The sequence below is a fragment of the Carlito syrichta genome, unplaced genomic scaffold (assembly GCF_000164805.1).
Source record: "Carlito syrichta isolate Samal-C Ts95f unplaced genomic scaffold, Tarsius_syrichta-2.0.1 Scaffold300993, whole genome shotgun sequence".
Lineage (NCBI taxonomy): Eukaryota > Metazoa > Chordata > Mammalia > Primates > Tarsiidae > Carlito > Carlito syrichta.
Window position 1 is genome coordinate 1 of NW_007245089.1, and position 16,655 is coordinate 16,655.

General features: G+C 33.7%; 1 pseudogene; it reads right to left on the reverse strand.

The window, feature by feature from the left end:
- Positions 1 to 3,274: 3,274 nt before the first annotated feature.
- LOC103257010 lies at positions 3,275 to 14,408 on the reverse strand (annotated as a pseudogene).
- Between the last annotated feature and the right edge of the window lie 2,247 nt (positions 14,409 to 16,655).

The window sequence follows — 16,655 nt, forward strand, 5'->3', positions numbered from 1 at the left end:
CTTAGAGGTCTTTGTCACACCAAGATTATTCACCCATATTTTCTTCTAATACTTTTGCAGATTTAAAAAATATTTAAACTTTTGGTTCATTTGAAATTTGATGTTAGATGTAGAGAGAGACCTAGATTTTTTTCAAATGTTTAGCTTTTTGTTCATACATTAGTTATTGACTAATTTTCTGATTTGAAATGTGTACTTTGTTGACTTGTGTAGCTTCATAATATTTTTATTATCTCATGGATTAAGTTCTTGATAATTATTTTAAAAATTCTTTCATGACAGTCAAGCATTAGTATAATTTTTAGTATAATTAGTCTAATTTTTTCTAGCAAATACATTTTTTAATAGTTTGGGCAGATTAAGAAATCCTATTTGAATTTGGATGTGCCTGCAGTATTTTAATAGGTTCATTTATGGAACATTAGTCTTTTAATGAATTAGAAGCCACTTTTCAACCTCTGGGATAGATCTAGGTTATCTAGCCAGCTGAAGTAGTCATTTACTTTAAGATGTAATAAAATTCCTTCAACATCCCAAGTCACACCTGATAGAAGTCCCAGCATGCTTCCTAGGCTCTCTGGTGTATCATGACATCTGAGGAGTTTGGTGTTATTTTTCCCAGAGTTGGTACCATATTCCTGCTTCCATGGAATTCTTGATCTCTGCTCTGGCTCTGACCCCTGCACATCTGTCCTTTCTCCAGTCCACAGCATCCCACTGGAAAGCATCTGATCTTTTCATTGGCACAAACTCAAGGACATGTGCGCACTAGATAGGCAACATCAGGGTAGAGTTATGAATCTGAGTCCTGTAGTCAGAATGTCTGGGTCAATAGTCTGACTCTACATTTGCAAGTTGTATACTTGGTCAAGTTACTTAACATCTCTTTGCCTTAATTCCTTATCTGTAAAATAGGGAAATGATTTTTGTGATAAGTAAATGTAGAAAATTGTTAACGTGTCCAGTGCATTGTCTGGCAAGTAGGTGCTCAGTAAATATGAGCTGATATCAGCATTATTATTGAAGATTTGGAAGCTACAGAAATAGATTACATAACAATGCAGTGCAACAATTGACTTTAAATTAATTGTCCCCCTACTTGTCCCTTACAGGAAAAATATCCCACCCCTTTAAACTTCAGCTGGGGCCCTAACTTTGATTTATTTTTTTCTTCTTGCTGGTTTTTCAACTGTTGTCCTATCTATCTTAATTATAGTCCATTATAGTCCTAAGGCATGGGGACTTACCTTTCCAAAATTAAACAAGCTCATTAAGGTGTTTGGCTAAACATAACCAGTTTTGGCTGCCCCAAAGAATTTAATGCCTTTTAAAACTATATACAGTTTCTGTAGTCAAGTCTTACAGCTTAAAAATCAGCAATCACTTTGTCCCACTTCATAAAGTTAAAACAGCATATCTAAAAGGTGCAGTTCTCCATTTTCTCAAATCTCCTTTACCACCGATCAATAGAATTTCCTTGTTCTCTCTATGTAGCAAGTCTTATTAGTTATTATATAAAAATTGTTATTTTATTATATTGCCTTACTGGTTATTGTTACCATAAAAGAAAATGATTACTTTTTTGTATATTTATTTTGGAGGTAGGGTCATATTACCACTGCTTCATATACTTTCTAATAGATTTCTTGGTTTATGGTTTTGAGTTTTCTCTGGCATTTTATCTGCAAATAATGGCAATTTTTCTTGCTCCTCTCCAATTCTTATTCCTCTTGTTTTGCTTTACCGTACTGGCTTGAACAGATGTTATATATCAGTGATGATAATGACCCACTGGTATTGATGGATTCTACTTGCTAATATTTTGTTTAGAATTTATAAACAAAATGAAGTTTGTAGTTTTCTTTTTAGTATAATTTTGATAGATTTTGTTACAGTGCTTTGCTGACTTTATAGAAACAATAAAAACATCAATAAGCAACTCTTCTTTGAGTTCTGAAACAATTTAAGTAATTTCTGTGTCATCTATTCTTTGATGGTTTGATGTATATAGGCTGCTTGGGCCTATGTCCTTTCAGGAGAAGCTCCTTCATGATCAGCTCATGGCCTATTTTATATCGCTTCTTGATATAAATTTTTTTCTAGAATAATTAACCATATCATCAAAGTTTTAAAATGTATTTACACAGTTTTACAAAGTATTCTTTAATACTTAAAAAATTTCCCACTGCATCTGTACTTATCTGGACTTTTTTTTTCAACCTAACTTTGGGTATTTTGTATTTTCCCACTCTTTTTCCCTCTTTGATGAAAGTAGATTATGACTTGTCTTACCTTACTTTTTAAAATGTCTTGAATTAATTAATCAATTCTACTGGTTTTAGGTTTTCTAGTTTAAATTAAATTTCATGTTTTATATTTATTCTGTCCTTCTGCTTTGAGCTTGATTCTCCCCCAAATTCTTGAGTTTTGAGATTAATTTATTTTATTTCACTCTGTTTTGTTGATTGATGAGACAATTTCAAACTATAAATTATTTCCCCTAGGACAACTTTAGCTTCAACACATACATTTTAGTGTACAGTAGTCTCATTATTGTTGTTTTGGAATAATAAGTTTTTGAGAGAGAGCAGTATATTTCCCAGGTGGTTGGGAAGTTACGGTCATTTGTTTCTACTTATTTATTTTTAGCTTTATTGAATTTTGGTAAGAAAATGTGTTTTTTTCTTTTCCTACATTTTAAGATATGTTGAGGTTAGCTTTATGGAAGGACATGGACTTCATGCCAAGTATACACTTAAGATCTGTCATTATGTCATAAGTACTTGAAAAAAAATACATCCTCTAATGTGATAATATAACATATGCCTGATATGCACATATGACATGTATCAAGGACTGAGAGAGATGTAGAATCTGATTTTTTTCTCACTTACCCCATTCATTGATCTGGAGATTATTGTACAATGGAATGGTTCTCCAACTGTGGTCCCTGGACCACATCTGAGAGTTGATTAGAAATGCAAAAATCTTGAGCTCTATTCCACACCTATGAATCAGACATTGGGGCTGGCAAACTGTATTTTACAAAGCTCCCAGGTGATTAGGATGCACACTTACATTTGAGGACCACTAGAAGATATGAGGTGTGGACCTCACTTTGTTTTCCTTCGTCCTGAGGAATTTTTCTTTTTTCCCCCACTGGTTTGCCCATTTATTCAACATTGTAGAGATGAGGTCTTGCCAAGTTGCCTAGACAGGTCTCGAGCCGATGGGCTCAGGCAATCCACTCACCTCACCCTCCTAAAGCATGAGATTACTGGCTGAGCCACGGAGCCCGGCCTTGAAAGTTATCTGTAACCTTATCTCCTTCCTTAGTGGCCATTTCAAGAGTATTTAAATCAGTTGTATGCAATAAAGCCCCAAATTTATTTGCAGAATGTTACTTTATTTATTTGCAGAATGTCACTTAATGTAGGACCTTAAGTGACCAGGAGTACTAGTAGACTCTGATTTGACCGTCAAACGTTCTACTTCAGTCTGATTGACAGTTTGCACAGATTCTGATGATGCACCAGAAGATTTATCTTGTCACAGCTCATCTGAAGAGATAAGCTCCTCTCATATCGGAGAGAGTTCAGATTCTGTGAACACATCTTCAGAAAGAGACTCCTCAGTACTCCTAGGAGCAGTGCTGGCACTATCATTACTTGCATCACGGATCCTTGAGTCTATTTCCTCAGTATTACTTCCTGCCATTTTCTTTGAATGGCAGAAGTTCTTTTCTTCTGTTATTGACTGATCTATTTCTCTGTCATTAAACAAAGTTAAAAATTATTAGACTTTTAAAATTGTAATGTTTTGTTTTCCACAAACTGAATACTGAATTGATAACATTAAAAAGCCTTTTTGAAAAGAATGTAGCATATATAAAGAGAATATGAAAAATTGATTTATTCATATATGACAAAGCAATTAAATCTAGTGACCAAAGTAATTCAATAGATCAAGTAATTTAGTCAAGCTTTTGTATCAATTGCTTAAAATTTCCTTGCAAGTAATCTACTTGAAGGGAATTTGATGAAAATTCTGGGTAAAGTTATCATTTTAAACTAAAATTTACTAATTGATGGAGTATGAAAATAAACTTAGAAAAATTTTAAGTTAAAATTTTAAGTCTCCCAATAAGGTTTTTAAAAAATTCCACTGATTTATTATATACATACATATACACACACTCACACACAGTGCTTATTCAAATAGATATTAAATGAAATATATAGCTCAAATGTGAAGCTTAAAATCAACCAGAATAGAACTGATGCAAAAGTATTTACAGAAAATTTCCAGGCTAATAAAATAACTCTCAATAACAGTTCTAAGAACATTTGTTAAGGTAAAGAGTTTAGATATCAGACAACTGAATGGTTCTGACTTTCATGTTTAATAACATTTGTATATGTAAGCAGTTATAGTTTAAATTCTGGAAAGTAGCAGTGCAAACAACTATCTGATGAGATATAAGTCAGTAATTCAAAATCATGGTTACTAGGCCGGGCATGGTGGCTCAAGCCCGTAAAGCCTATAATCCCAGCACTTTGGGAGACTGAGGCGGGAGGATTGCCTGAATCCAAGGGTTCAAGACCAGTCTGGGCAACCTGGTGAGACCTTGTCTCTACAATAAATCATAAAATTAGCTAGGCATGGTGTCGCACACCTGTAGTTCCAACTACTTGGAAAGCTGAGGTGGAAGGATCACCTGAGCCCAGCAGGTTGAGGCTGCGGTGGCTGTGAGCATGCTACTGCACTCCAGTCTGGACAACAGAGTGAGACTCCAACTCAAAAGACAAATAAAAAATAAAAATAAAATAAAATAAAACTTTGATTACAAATAGTTTATAATAAATGGAAATTACATGAGTTCTTAGTAATGAAGTATTTACATTTATGTATATTACTATAATTTTAAGAACCATGCACAATATGCTGAACAGAAAAGATTGGAAAGTAAATCAACACAAAAATAATTGAATGATAAAGGTGGGTAACTTTTTCTCTCATTGTGCTGTTTGGTATTTTTAAAAATTTTTTGTAACAAGTATGCATAATTTCTATAACCAGAATGAGTTAAATTTATTTTTTAAGTATTATTAGTTGAAGTACAATTCCTATCTCTTTCGCCTTTGTATTTGATTCATTCTAAGAAATCTAATTTGCTATTAAATATGCAAGTGTCCTCTACTGGTGATTCACTCAAATTGCATAGATAGGATCTTGGAATTAAACAAAAGTCTTTAGAAAATGTATCTGTGCATTTAACAAAATTATAAGACCCTTATGTAAGAGCTAAAGATAACAAACTTAACAGGAAATATATTTAGATAAGAGCTGTTCCCTTCATAGTTAATATGCTGAAAGGTTAAACATTTATGCCAATGATGCTGCCACTGCTCAGAAATAAAACCTTTGAAATCAACTTCCCAAGCAGTATGAAACAGAAGCAAGCAAATCTTATACCTCATTTTTGCCACAGATGACGTCACTCTGCAAAACCATTTATTTTATTTTTCTGATTTGGTTTCAAATATAGCTTCTGATTAACCAACAGAATTTATAATATTTTTGGAGAAATTTTTAAAAATGTTTCTGTCAAATGCAGGTGACACTGAATGATAAACAGTGATTTGAAATAGCCCTAGAGCATCCTTGTGGAATAGCTATAGCTTGTTCAGAATAAGAAAATCTGAAAGTATCATAACACAAGTAGAAAAGTAGAGTAACAGACAGAAAAATCTTCTTTTCTTTGATCTAATCCTCCTGACTTTCACTTTGACTCATCCCTCTACCCAACTCCAATAATCCTCATTTGCCGAAACTGACTTTTGAAGATGATCCATAAATATAACAAACAGGCAAGAATAATAACATCTAGGAATTATCTGTACCACAAGAGATTAGATTACTATGCCAAAATATTATCTATTGAGTGGATGGTATAGTGAAGAATTTTTGAATAAAGAATTTTATTTTATAGCCGGGCTCGGTGGCTCAGCCTGTAATCCTGTGCCTTTGGGAGGCTGAGGTGAGTGGATTGACTGAGCCCGCGGGTTCGAGACCTGCCTCGGCAGTGAGACCTCATCTCTACAATAAATCAAAAAATCAGCCGGGCGTGGTAGCGCATGCCTGTAATTCCAGTTACTTGGAAGGCTGAGGCGGAAGGATCGCCGGAGCCCAGCAGGTCGAGGCTGCGGTGGCCGGGAGCGGCCACTGCACTCCAGTCTGGGCAACAGAGTGAGACTCCAACTCAAAAAAAAAAAGAATTTTATTTTATTAAAGGTATCCTAACAACTCAGTCAGTCCTCCTTGGAGACAAAAATAATTTGTTCCTTTCCTCTTGTGCAAGCTACTCTGCCCCACAAAGATTAATTTTAAAATAGCCATCACAAGCTGGGCACAGTGACATGAGACTCCTACTCAAAAAGAAAAAAAAAGCCATCATCCTTTTGGGCTAATAAGCTAATATAGGGATTGTAAACATCAGCATCAGTTAAAGTGAAGTTAGTTTTAAAATGTTGACAGTGTGGTGGCTCACGCCTGTAATCCCAACACTTTGGTAGGCTGAGGCTAGAGGATTGCCTGAGCCCAGGTTTCGAGATCAACCTGGGCAACTTGGTAAGACTTCATCACCAAGGTTGGAGTGCAGTGACTGGCTCATGACCACCGCAGCCTGGACCTGCTGGGCCCAGGTGATCCTTCTGCCTCAGACTTCCAAGTAACTGGAACTACAGGTGCTCACCACCATGTCTACCTAATTTTTTTATTTATTGTAGCTGTCTCCAACTCAAAAAACTAAAAAATAAAATGTTGACAGTTAGCGTATTGAGGGTGAGGGAGGTTATTTTCCATTAGACATCAATTTTATCCTTTCTACTTATTCCTCCTGTCTTTGTATACTCATCTTTTATCTTTTTCTCCTTTTACTTCTCATTCCTCTTTTTCTCTCTGGTCATTACTTTGGTCAAAATATATTACTTTCAAAAGCTGTGTCTAACCTGTAGTCTCACACCCATTTTATCATATCACACAAATCCTCTGAGGTTAACTCTTTGTATTTGCAAAATTTGTGGATTTTCTCCTCTATATTTTTTACTTTTCTGGGAAGAAGAATGTAAACCATAAACTGGTAAATAAAAAATAAAGTTGTTTTGGCCATAGCAATATTAATCTTTGCTCATGTAGCCTCTCCCACATCCAATACTCCACTCTTCAGGCACTTTCAAGGAAAATTAGAAAACAACTCTTGACAATAATTACTCATTGAGGTAATTTAGAATTCTGGATGCTGTGTCTGACTAAAAAGCACTGTAAACACAATTAAATGGGTACTAGAGGTTACTTTTAAAGTGTCTGGTTCTCTGACCATATATACAAATATAAACCTAAAATAATTCCTAACAATTCTAGGTGCAAGTTAAGAAAACACATATATTTCTGTTTTATTACTGATAAAATAAAAAGCATCTAAAAAAACTCTAATAAAATAGTTGAGTATTAGACCAAGGTCAACTATCTAGATATAACAGATTTGCAAAGGAGTATAAATACCACTCTTACATGGGTAAGGATTCCTTTATTTTGCTATCCAAAATTTCCTTGTACATTGCAACTGATGTCACCTCTTCCATTGGACACAGGATGCCATATTCCTCACAGACGTTCTCTTGAACCAAAACGTCAGTTTTATGTGGATCAAACATTATATTGTTTGGTGTAACTAGCAGCACACCATTGACTGTACCCTAAGATGAAAAAAGAAAATCATTCAATCTTCATATTTAAAATTTCAAAAGTATCTATTTTTATTCATTTTCTTCTGACATTAGGGGATACACACACACACACACACACACACACACATATATGAATAGTGTAATCAGGAACTGTGACATTCTCATTAAAACATTTTTAATAAAACCCAAGTTTTCCCACTAAAATATCCTCTTTGTCAGAGGCAGAATATCATAGTCCCTTAAATCAATCAAGTCAGGAATTAAAATTTGCAAACTCAGTAAAATACTGAGTTACCTCATAACAAAAAGATAACTTCAGTACAGTAAGAAGAGACTGTAACATCATGCAAGGCATGTCCCATATTTCATATTAATTTGCATATTGCTTTTTTATTCTGTCACTATTGGCACCAAATACCGTTTTGTGTATATAATACAAATTCAAAAAATAATATACTAATTCCATCCATTGTAAAAAAAAAAAAAAGAGTATAATTTTCACAAAGGCAGTGATAACTAGCTATGTATGATGGAAAAGGCCCACTGTAATAATGCTTTTAATTCTCCATATATATGAGTTATATAATCTCAGTAGTGTAACTTTAGAAGTCATTTGAAAAGAATCTCAAAACTGTGCTACAAGTACTACTCACTAAACTGATGAATCTGCTAATGTTACTTTCTAGGGATCCACCCTTATGTGCTATTATTGAAAATACACACTGATATATTCTTTAAGCTTCTTTCCTTTTGCCACATAATCAAAGTTCCCATACAGCTGGGGCTTTCTGAGGTAATCTGTCAGACATCATTCCCCATAAATCAAGAAAGAGGCGGCCATAAAAAACATCCCTTCAACATAAACTTCATGAGAATCTTTGGAGAAAGTAACTTCTCAAAACTCAGTTGACCAAGACCAGGTCTAAAATCATAAATTCACAATAAAGAACTACCATCTAATTATTTTTAATATTATTTTATAACTTCTGATATATTATCAACATTTTTTTTTTTTTTTGATTTGGAGTCTCACTCTGTCACCCAGACTGGAGTGCAGTGGTTTCCAATTAAGGTATAGTTGTAATCCACATGAACTTTAGAAACTTTAAACACAGATTACTCTTTATTATTAACAACTTCCATTTCCTTATGTGCAATTACTTGAGCAATATTCTAAGGAGAAATTATTTCTATTAGAAAATAGTCTACCTGCAAAAGGAAATTTATCACTATAACCATTATAATTGCTTTTTGATGAGTTTTTATAATTTTTATGCAAATAACCTTTATTAAATCAACACACATAAAATGAAACAAGAAAAAACAACTTATATAAAAAGCATCATTCCTGCTTACTTCCTCCTGTAAGAATACATAGAGCCACCCCACAATAAGAAACTGTTCTAAGAACACCAGGCTGCAGATCACTCCTAATCCTACCAAGAACCTTAACTCTGCTTTCATTCTTAAATAAAATTATTACTCAGATACTCACAAATAAACTTCTGCTTCTAGGCAAGAACTAATGCTGGCTGAAACTACTAAACACATATCCACATAATCAAAATACATGAAATAACTATTGTCAGATACTGGAATGCTAGGCAGTGATACCTGAACAAGGAGAAAAAAAATAAGACTAGCTCTATGATTGCCTGGGTATACTGAGTGGAGAAAGTTTCCAGGCCACGGGTAGGAAAATGAAAAGATAAAGGAGTAGTACCCAGTGAGAAGGTTTTGGAAGTTTACTCAGGGTTCCTTTCAAGTTTTCAATTGGAAAGTAACATCTGCTAATGCTACTTTCCAGGAATTCACCCTTATGTGCTATTATTGAAAAGAAACACTGATATATTCTTTAAGCTTCTTTCCTTCTGCTACATAATCACTGATGTGAACAGCATCTACCCAAAGATGAGAAAAGAGCACTGGAAAGGAGTAAAGGAAACCACCCCCAAAACAGGAATGGCTTGTGTTCTTACTAACCAGCACAAAAATCCTTGCATTTACAGGTCCTCAGAATACTAAGAAGGGTATTGTCTCAGTAAGGGGAAAAATTAGCTACACACTAAAAGCAGCTCTCTGCTCCTACCTAACAAAGATTAAGAACAAGCCATTACCAAATGATCACACATTTGGGGGAAGGGCGAGGGGCGAGAGGAGGAGGGAGGTCAATGGGGGTGGGAAATCCATGATAGGGTCATGAAACTTAACTGTGTCCAAGACAAAAATGTACAAGCAGATATATGGAAATACAAAAATGCCCAGTACCCAACAAGGCAAAGTTCATGATATCTGGTACCCCATCAAAATTCACTAGGTATGGGAAAACTAATCCACAGCAAAAAGAAAAGTTAATAAAAAAACAGACCCAGAAGTAACAGATTTGGTTAAAAATTATAACAATTATTATAACTATACTCAAGACTACAGAAGAAAGATTGTGCATTTAAATGGGAATATGAAAAATATGAGACCCATTTAAACCTATTGGGAAAAACCTGCAATGTCTGAGTTGAAATACACTAAACAAAAGCAACAGCAGATTAGGCATGGCAGCAGAAAACATTAGTGAACTTACAGATAAAGCAGTTAAAATTATCCAAAATGAAAAGAGAAAAAACAATGAATAGAGTACAAGAAAGATGTGAGACATAATGTGAAGCAACTTAAAATATGCATAATTGGAGTTCCCAAAGAATTGAGTAAAGAAAGTATGAGAGACAAAAAATGTTTGAAGAAATCTGGCCAAAAATTTTTCAAATTTGATATAGACTATAAACCCATAGATCCAAGCTGAATGAATCCCAAGAAAAACAAACTGAAAAATTATACCAAGGAATATCATGATCAAATTGCTCAAAATCAGTGATTAAAAAAGCATCTTAAATGCAGCCAAACAAAAATACTTTAAAAAACCCCAGAACATTAAATATAAAAATAACATAGCACTTCTCTTTGGAAAAATACAAGTCAGAAAACAGTAGAGTAACACAGTTAAAGTTCTGAAAGAGAAAGAAAACTCTGTCAACCTGAAATTCTATGCCTAGTGAAAATACCTTTCAAAAATGAAGGAAATGCTAAAGAAGACATTTGGATAGCAAATAAGCATATAAGAAGATGCTCAACATAATATATAATTATGGAAATGTCATATTTACACAATGACATACTACTACAGACCTATTTGAATGTCTAAAAATCGAAAACACCGAAAACAATGAATGCTAGCAAGGATGTAGAAAACCCACTGCTCATGGGATATAAAATGACTCAGGCTGTTTTAAAGACAGTTTGAGAGTTTGTAACTAAGCTAAACGTGGTCTTACTACACCAGTCAGCGATCATGCTCCTTAGTATCTACCCATATGAGATAAAAACCTACATCCACACAAAACCTACAATGACTGTTTACAGCAGCTTTATTCATAAGTGCCAAAACTTGGAAGCAACCAAGATGTCCTTCAACACAGGAATGGATAAACAATACTAGGTCTATACAATGGGATATTATTCATCAAAAAAAAAAAATAAGTTGTCAAGTCACAAAAGACATGAAGAACTCTTAAATGTATATGGCTAAGTGAAGGAAGTCAATCTGAAATCATACAATCATACTATATGATTCCAACTATATGACACTCTAAAAAAGACAAAACTACAGAGACAGCAAGGTCAAGAAAGGGAGGGAGGGATAAATAGGCAGCACACAGAAGATTTTTAGCATGATGAAACTAACTTAATTCTGTAAAGGTATACAAACGTCACTGTACATTTGTTAAAGCTCACAGAATGTAAAACGCATAAGTGAGTCTTAATGTAAACTATGGGCTTAATATCTGAATACTGTCTCATCAACTGTAACAAATATGGCACACAAAGGCAAGATACTGATAACAGGAAACTGGATGAAGCAAAAGACTGCATATGTGAACTCTACTTCCTGTTCAATTCAGTCTACTTAAAACTGTTCTAAAAAATAAAGTCTCTTAATTTTAAAAAATTCAACAGAGGAAAAAGGGATAAAGTGGCACAAAACTGTTAAGGATTCTTTTTTATATACACATATACGATTTTGAAATAAAAAAGTATCACTTAGCTGGGCTCGGTGGCTCAGCCTGTAATCCCACGCCTTTGGGAGGCTGAGGTGAGTGGATTGCCTGAGCCCACGGGTTCGAGACCTGCCTGGGCAACTTGGCGAGACCCCCATCTCTACAATAAAAATGAAATATTAGCCGGGAGTGGTAGCGCGCGTCTGTAGTTTCAGCTACTTGGAAGGCTGAGGCGGAAGGATCTCCAGAGCCCAGCAGGTCGAGGCTGCAGTGGCCAGGAGTGGCCATTGCACTCCAGTCTGGGTGACAAAGTGAGACTCCCACTCAAAAAAAAAAAAGAAAAACTATCACTTAAAAAAATGAAAAATAAAGACTTTTTGAAGATGAACAAACACTGAAAAAATTTACCATTAGTTGACCTGAGGACTAAGAAATCCTCAGATAAAAGGAAAAATGATACAGATGGAAATTGGGATCTATACAAATGAATGAAGTGCATAGGGAGTGATATGTCACTATAATAGATTTTACTCATTTAATTTTTTAAAAATTAACTTTTTTAATGCAAAATAAGTAACAATGCATTTTGGGGCTGATAACATGTAGAAATAAAAGGTAAAACAATAAGAGCACAAAAGCTGGAAGGAGGGAAACAAGTAAATTGCGATAATTTTCTTATACTCTATGTACAGTGATATAATGCTACTTATAATGAGAATGTGACATATTAAAGCTATAAATTATAAACTCCAAAGCAGTCATGAATATGAGTGTTAGAACTAATAAGCCATCAAAGGAGACAGGATAAAATTATTTTTAAAAACAATGCAATAGAAAGCAGAAAAAAAAGGACAGATGGGACAAATAAAAAATAAACAGCAAGATGGTAGATTTAAATCTACCCATATCAATAATCACACCAAATTACAAGGTAGAGATTATCTAAGGAAGTAAGATCCAACTACACGCTATGTCTACATGAAACCCACTTAATAAAGTCACAGGCTATCAGTAAAATAATTTGAAAAGTTAAACCATGCTAACACTTATCAAAAGAAAGCTGAAGAGACTATATTAGCATCCACCAGAGTGGATTTCATAGCCAAGAGTATTACTAAGAATGAAGAGGGACTTTCATAATGATGATCAAGTCAATTCATCGAGACAACATTTGAATCATAAACATTCTTATACCTAATAGCACAGTTTCAAAATATATGAAACAAAACTGATAGAACCAGAAGGAGATGATAGGCAAATCTACAATCACTGTTAAATATTTCAATATTCTGTCAACATTGATATAGTACATAGAAAACCAGCGGAAGTAGAGAACAGCACTATCATGTGACTTGATTTAATTGACATTTGAGGAATAATCCTCCTCAAAACACAATACATATTATTTTTAAGTGCTCACATAACCATTAGAAAGTTATATCATATTCTGGACCATAAAATAAGTCTCCATAAATTAAACCTTCAAATCATAATGTGGTCTCTGAACACATGGAATCAAATTAGAAATGAGTGACAGAAAGATATCAAGAAAATCGACAAATATCTGGAAATGAATTAAAACACTCCTAAATGAGTCAAATAAAAAAATCAAGAGAAAATACTTCAAGTGAATGAAAACAAAAATATTACATATCAAGATTTTGGGATGCAGATAAAACACTATTTAGGTGGATATTTATACCACTAAATGCTTGTATTTCAAATACTCATAATTTCATAATTAATGAAGTATAACTATAAAAAGTAGTTGTCATGTGTGGCTTCTAAAGTCAGTAGTATCATGTTATAGTAATTTTTTAAGCACAACTTAGAGTTTATTTTCCAGTTATTTTACAATATTCCCTCTGCAGGTTAAAGTTTTTGCTTAGAAAACAGCAAGGTGTGGTAGATAAGAGATTCAAAGTAGGTTTGGGTTCTGGCCATGATACAGAAGTATTGGACCTATTAACTTCTTTAGTTTTGTTTTGGTTTTTCACCCCTGTGAAGAAGAATTAAAACTGCCTATTTCACAGGATTGTTTTGAATTGATAAATTAATTTAAAAACCTCAAGTATTTTCTGATATTCAGTAGGTACTCAATAAATACTTATCTTCCTATTACTATGTTATATTAAGTTTGCAAAAGTTAGCAATCTACACAGTATCCAGTACTGGTCATTTTATATATGCTTTATAAAAGATTCTATCAATTGCAAATTACCTGTGCCTTACTGTAGTGAATTTATTTATATCCCATTGCCTTTAACAACTGCAAAACACCATCCAGTATGAAGTTATCAGCAAGGCCATACTAATACAAACTAAGAGGATCACCAATACCTTTTGTAAATATATAACCATTTGCTGACGTTAATGATTTGAAATGCAAAACTGTCATATGTAAGTAAAAAAAGGCATCACTAAATGCTTTATCTAAAGAATAATTCATTACCTTGATACTGGTAATATATTGCAATTAATTTCAAGAAATTTCTCAGTAAATGCTTCTTCCTCTTCTGAAGTTGAAGGTACAACTCTTGCAGGCCGAATTCCAGTAAAAGGAGATGCGGGAGTTGGGAGTTGCTTCTTTTGGATGGACTGCATCAGGCTTCTTTAAAAAGAAAAAAAGACATTTCAGAAAACTACATAAAAATGAGCACATTATTAAAGTCAAACAATACATTTCCCAAACAAATTTCTGTTCCTTCTCACCATATTCTGGAGGTCAACCCAAAATATTCTTATGCTAAAAATCACAGAAAGAACTGGCACTGTTTTCATGTTCAATAAAGATCTCAGATACAGCTTAACTTACAGTTTCAGTCATTTGAAATAGGGAGACTCATACATCTATTTAAGTAAGTCATCTGAAAAGTATACTACATCTCTCTTGCTCCCACTCCACACACATGCACATGTACACACATATGCATGTGAGCTCAGATGCTCCTGAATTAAACCATTGGTCCTGATAAGACCACATAATACAATATCCATCAGGTGTTAAGGGTGGAGAAAAGATGAAGCCTGTCTATGGTACCTAGGTATAGAGTAGAACCCATTTACTGGAAGAGCTTCTTAAATCCCAAGCTACAAAGAGTTGACAGACACCATTCTACCAAGTATCAGATCACAGCTTAACTTTTTTGGTGCCACTGATCATATTCACAGTGAAGCCTATGAATGCCCCCCTAAATTTTTTTTATAATGGTTAAAATAAAATCATAAAGAAAAATAATTATATAGAAACATAACATCAAAATTCTTTTAAAAAACAAATTGGAGGTATAGTTATATATTACTTCACATGTACATGAAATACCACAAGATCTAGTGTTGACTCTGATAATTATAATTTTGAATATGAGAGTTATATCTTGGTCACAAACAGCATTTTAATATATCTAAGCAATTCTAAAGTGATCTAAAAATACCTGTAAGCTCTACTCAGTACAAAGTCACAGGTATGCCAGGTATTATCTATGGCTTGCTGCTTATATTCTTAATTTTTAAAAGTGTTATGCATCATTGAAAATTTTTTATATCCAAGTATATAGGCCCTTTAAATCCTACCCACAAATACTCTCCCAAAGTTCAACCTTCTTTATGTGTGGGAAAGCTATACAGGTGCATTTTAACCTTTGTTTAAAATAACTCCAAAGCATTTTATACCTTGTGAATAAATGCAACACTGCCTTGTAGAGCAATTTTCACAATAGCAAGTTTCTTCAAGCTTTGAGTTAAAATCTGCCACTTTCTAACTTCTACCTAAACAAGACTGCCTCCTCTTCAATCTTATGAACTCTGAGATATGTGAAAGGTGCTATCTAACCTGAACATAACTTTGGCTACTAATAAATGGACCTAATTCCTTCAGTCCTTATGAGGGCAGAATTTTTAGACCTCCTTTCATGTTTTCCTAAAATGTAAGACTAAATCCCTAACATTGGGTCAGATACTCAACAGATGTTTGTTGAAGGAAATATAGACAAATCATGGATATTGCAAAACAACAATATTTGATATACAATTCCATTAAAAAAACTAAAATGAAATTAGATTTTAAGAGTTAGATGACACTGTTCAATCATTAATGTCTATTAACAAAATATTCCTCTTCAATCTTTTCATCTTATAATGCAAGTTAATAACCTTGCACTCAATCTGTTGTCTTTGGTAGTGATTATCTCTAAGAACTCTTATAAACTTCATTTAGCACAGATAATTCAATAAGTGATATTAATATCTATCTCAATGATATCTATGCATACATGTGATTTCTAAGTGTGATACATGGATCATTTTATTTAATTTTAAAATCACTCATATGAGATATACTATGACCTTAATCTTTCAGGGTGACTTATGCTTAGCCAAGTTTGATAACCTGTCAAATGAGAAAGATGAAGCTAAGATGCAAATCCATTTTGCCAATACATGAACTAGAGAGCTTAACTGCAATACCATACACCTTTCCTTTCAAATCTTTTACCAAACAATTGATAAATATGCTAAGGAAAAAAAAAGCTGACGAAGAGCTCTAAGAAGGCTCACAACAAGTTGGCAAAAAGCTCTCAACAAATTTTATTGTCACTGTTTAATTACCCCCAAATCCAGTTAACAATATTATCTACTATGTAACCACATGATTCACAAAAAAAATACATGAAAGTACATTGTCAAATGCTTTTCTTAAATCTATACCTCAATGAACAACATGATCTCTGAAGTTCCCTCTAAATCTTAAATTTACAACTCAGTATCTGCAGCAATTCTTATTTGTCAGTGTTGTCATATTTAAAAGAATACATAAGATTAGCTTAGCAAATGGTCCAAGTATAGCACAAAAGAAACAATT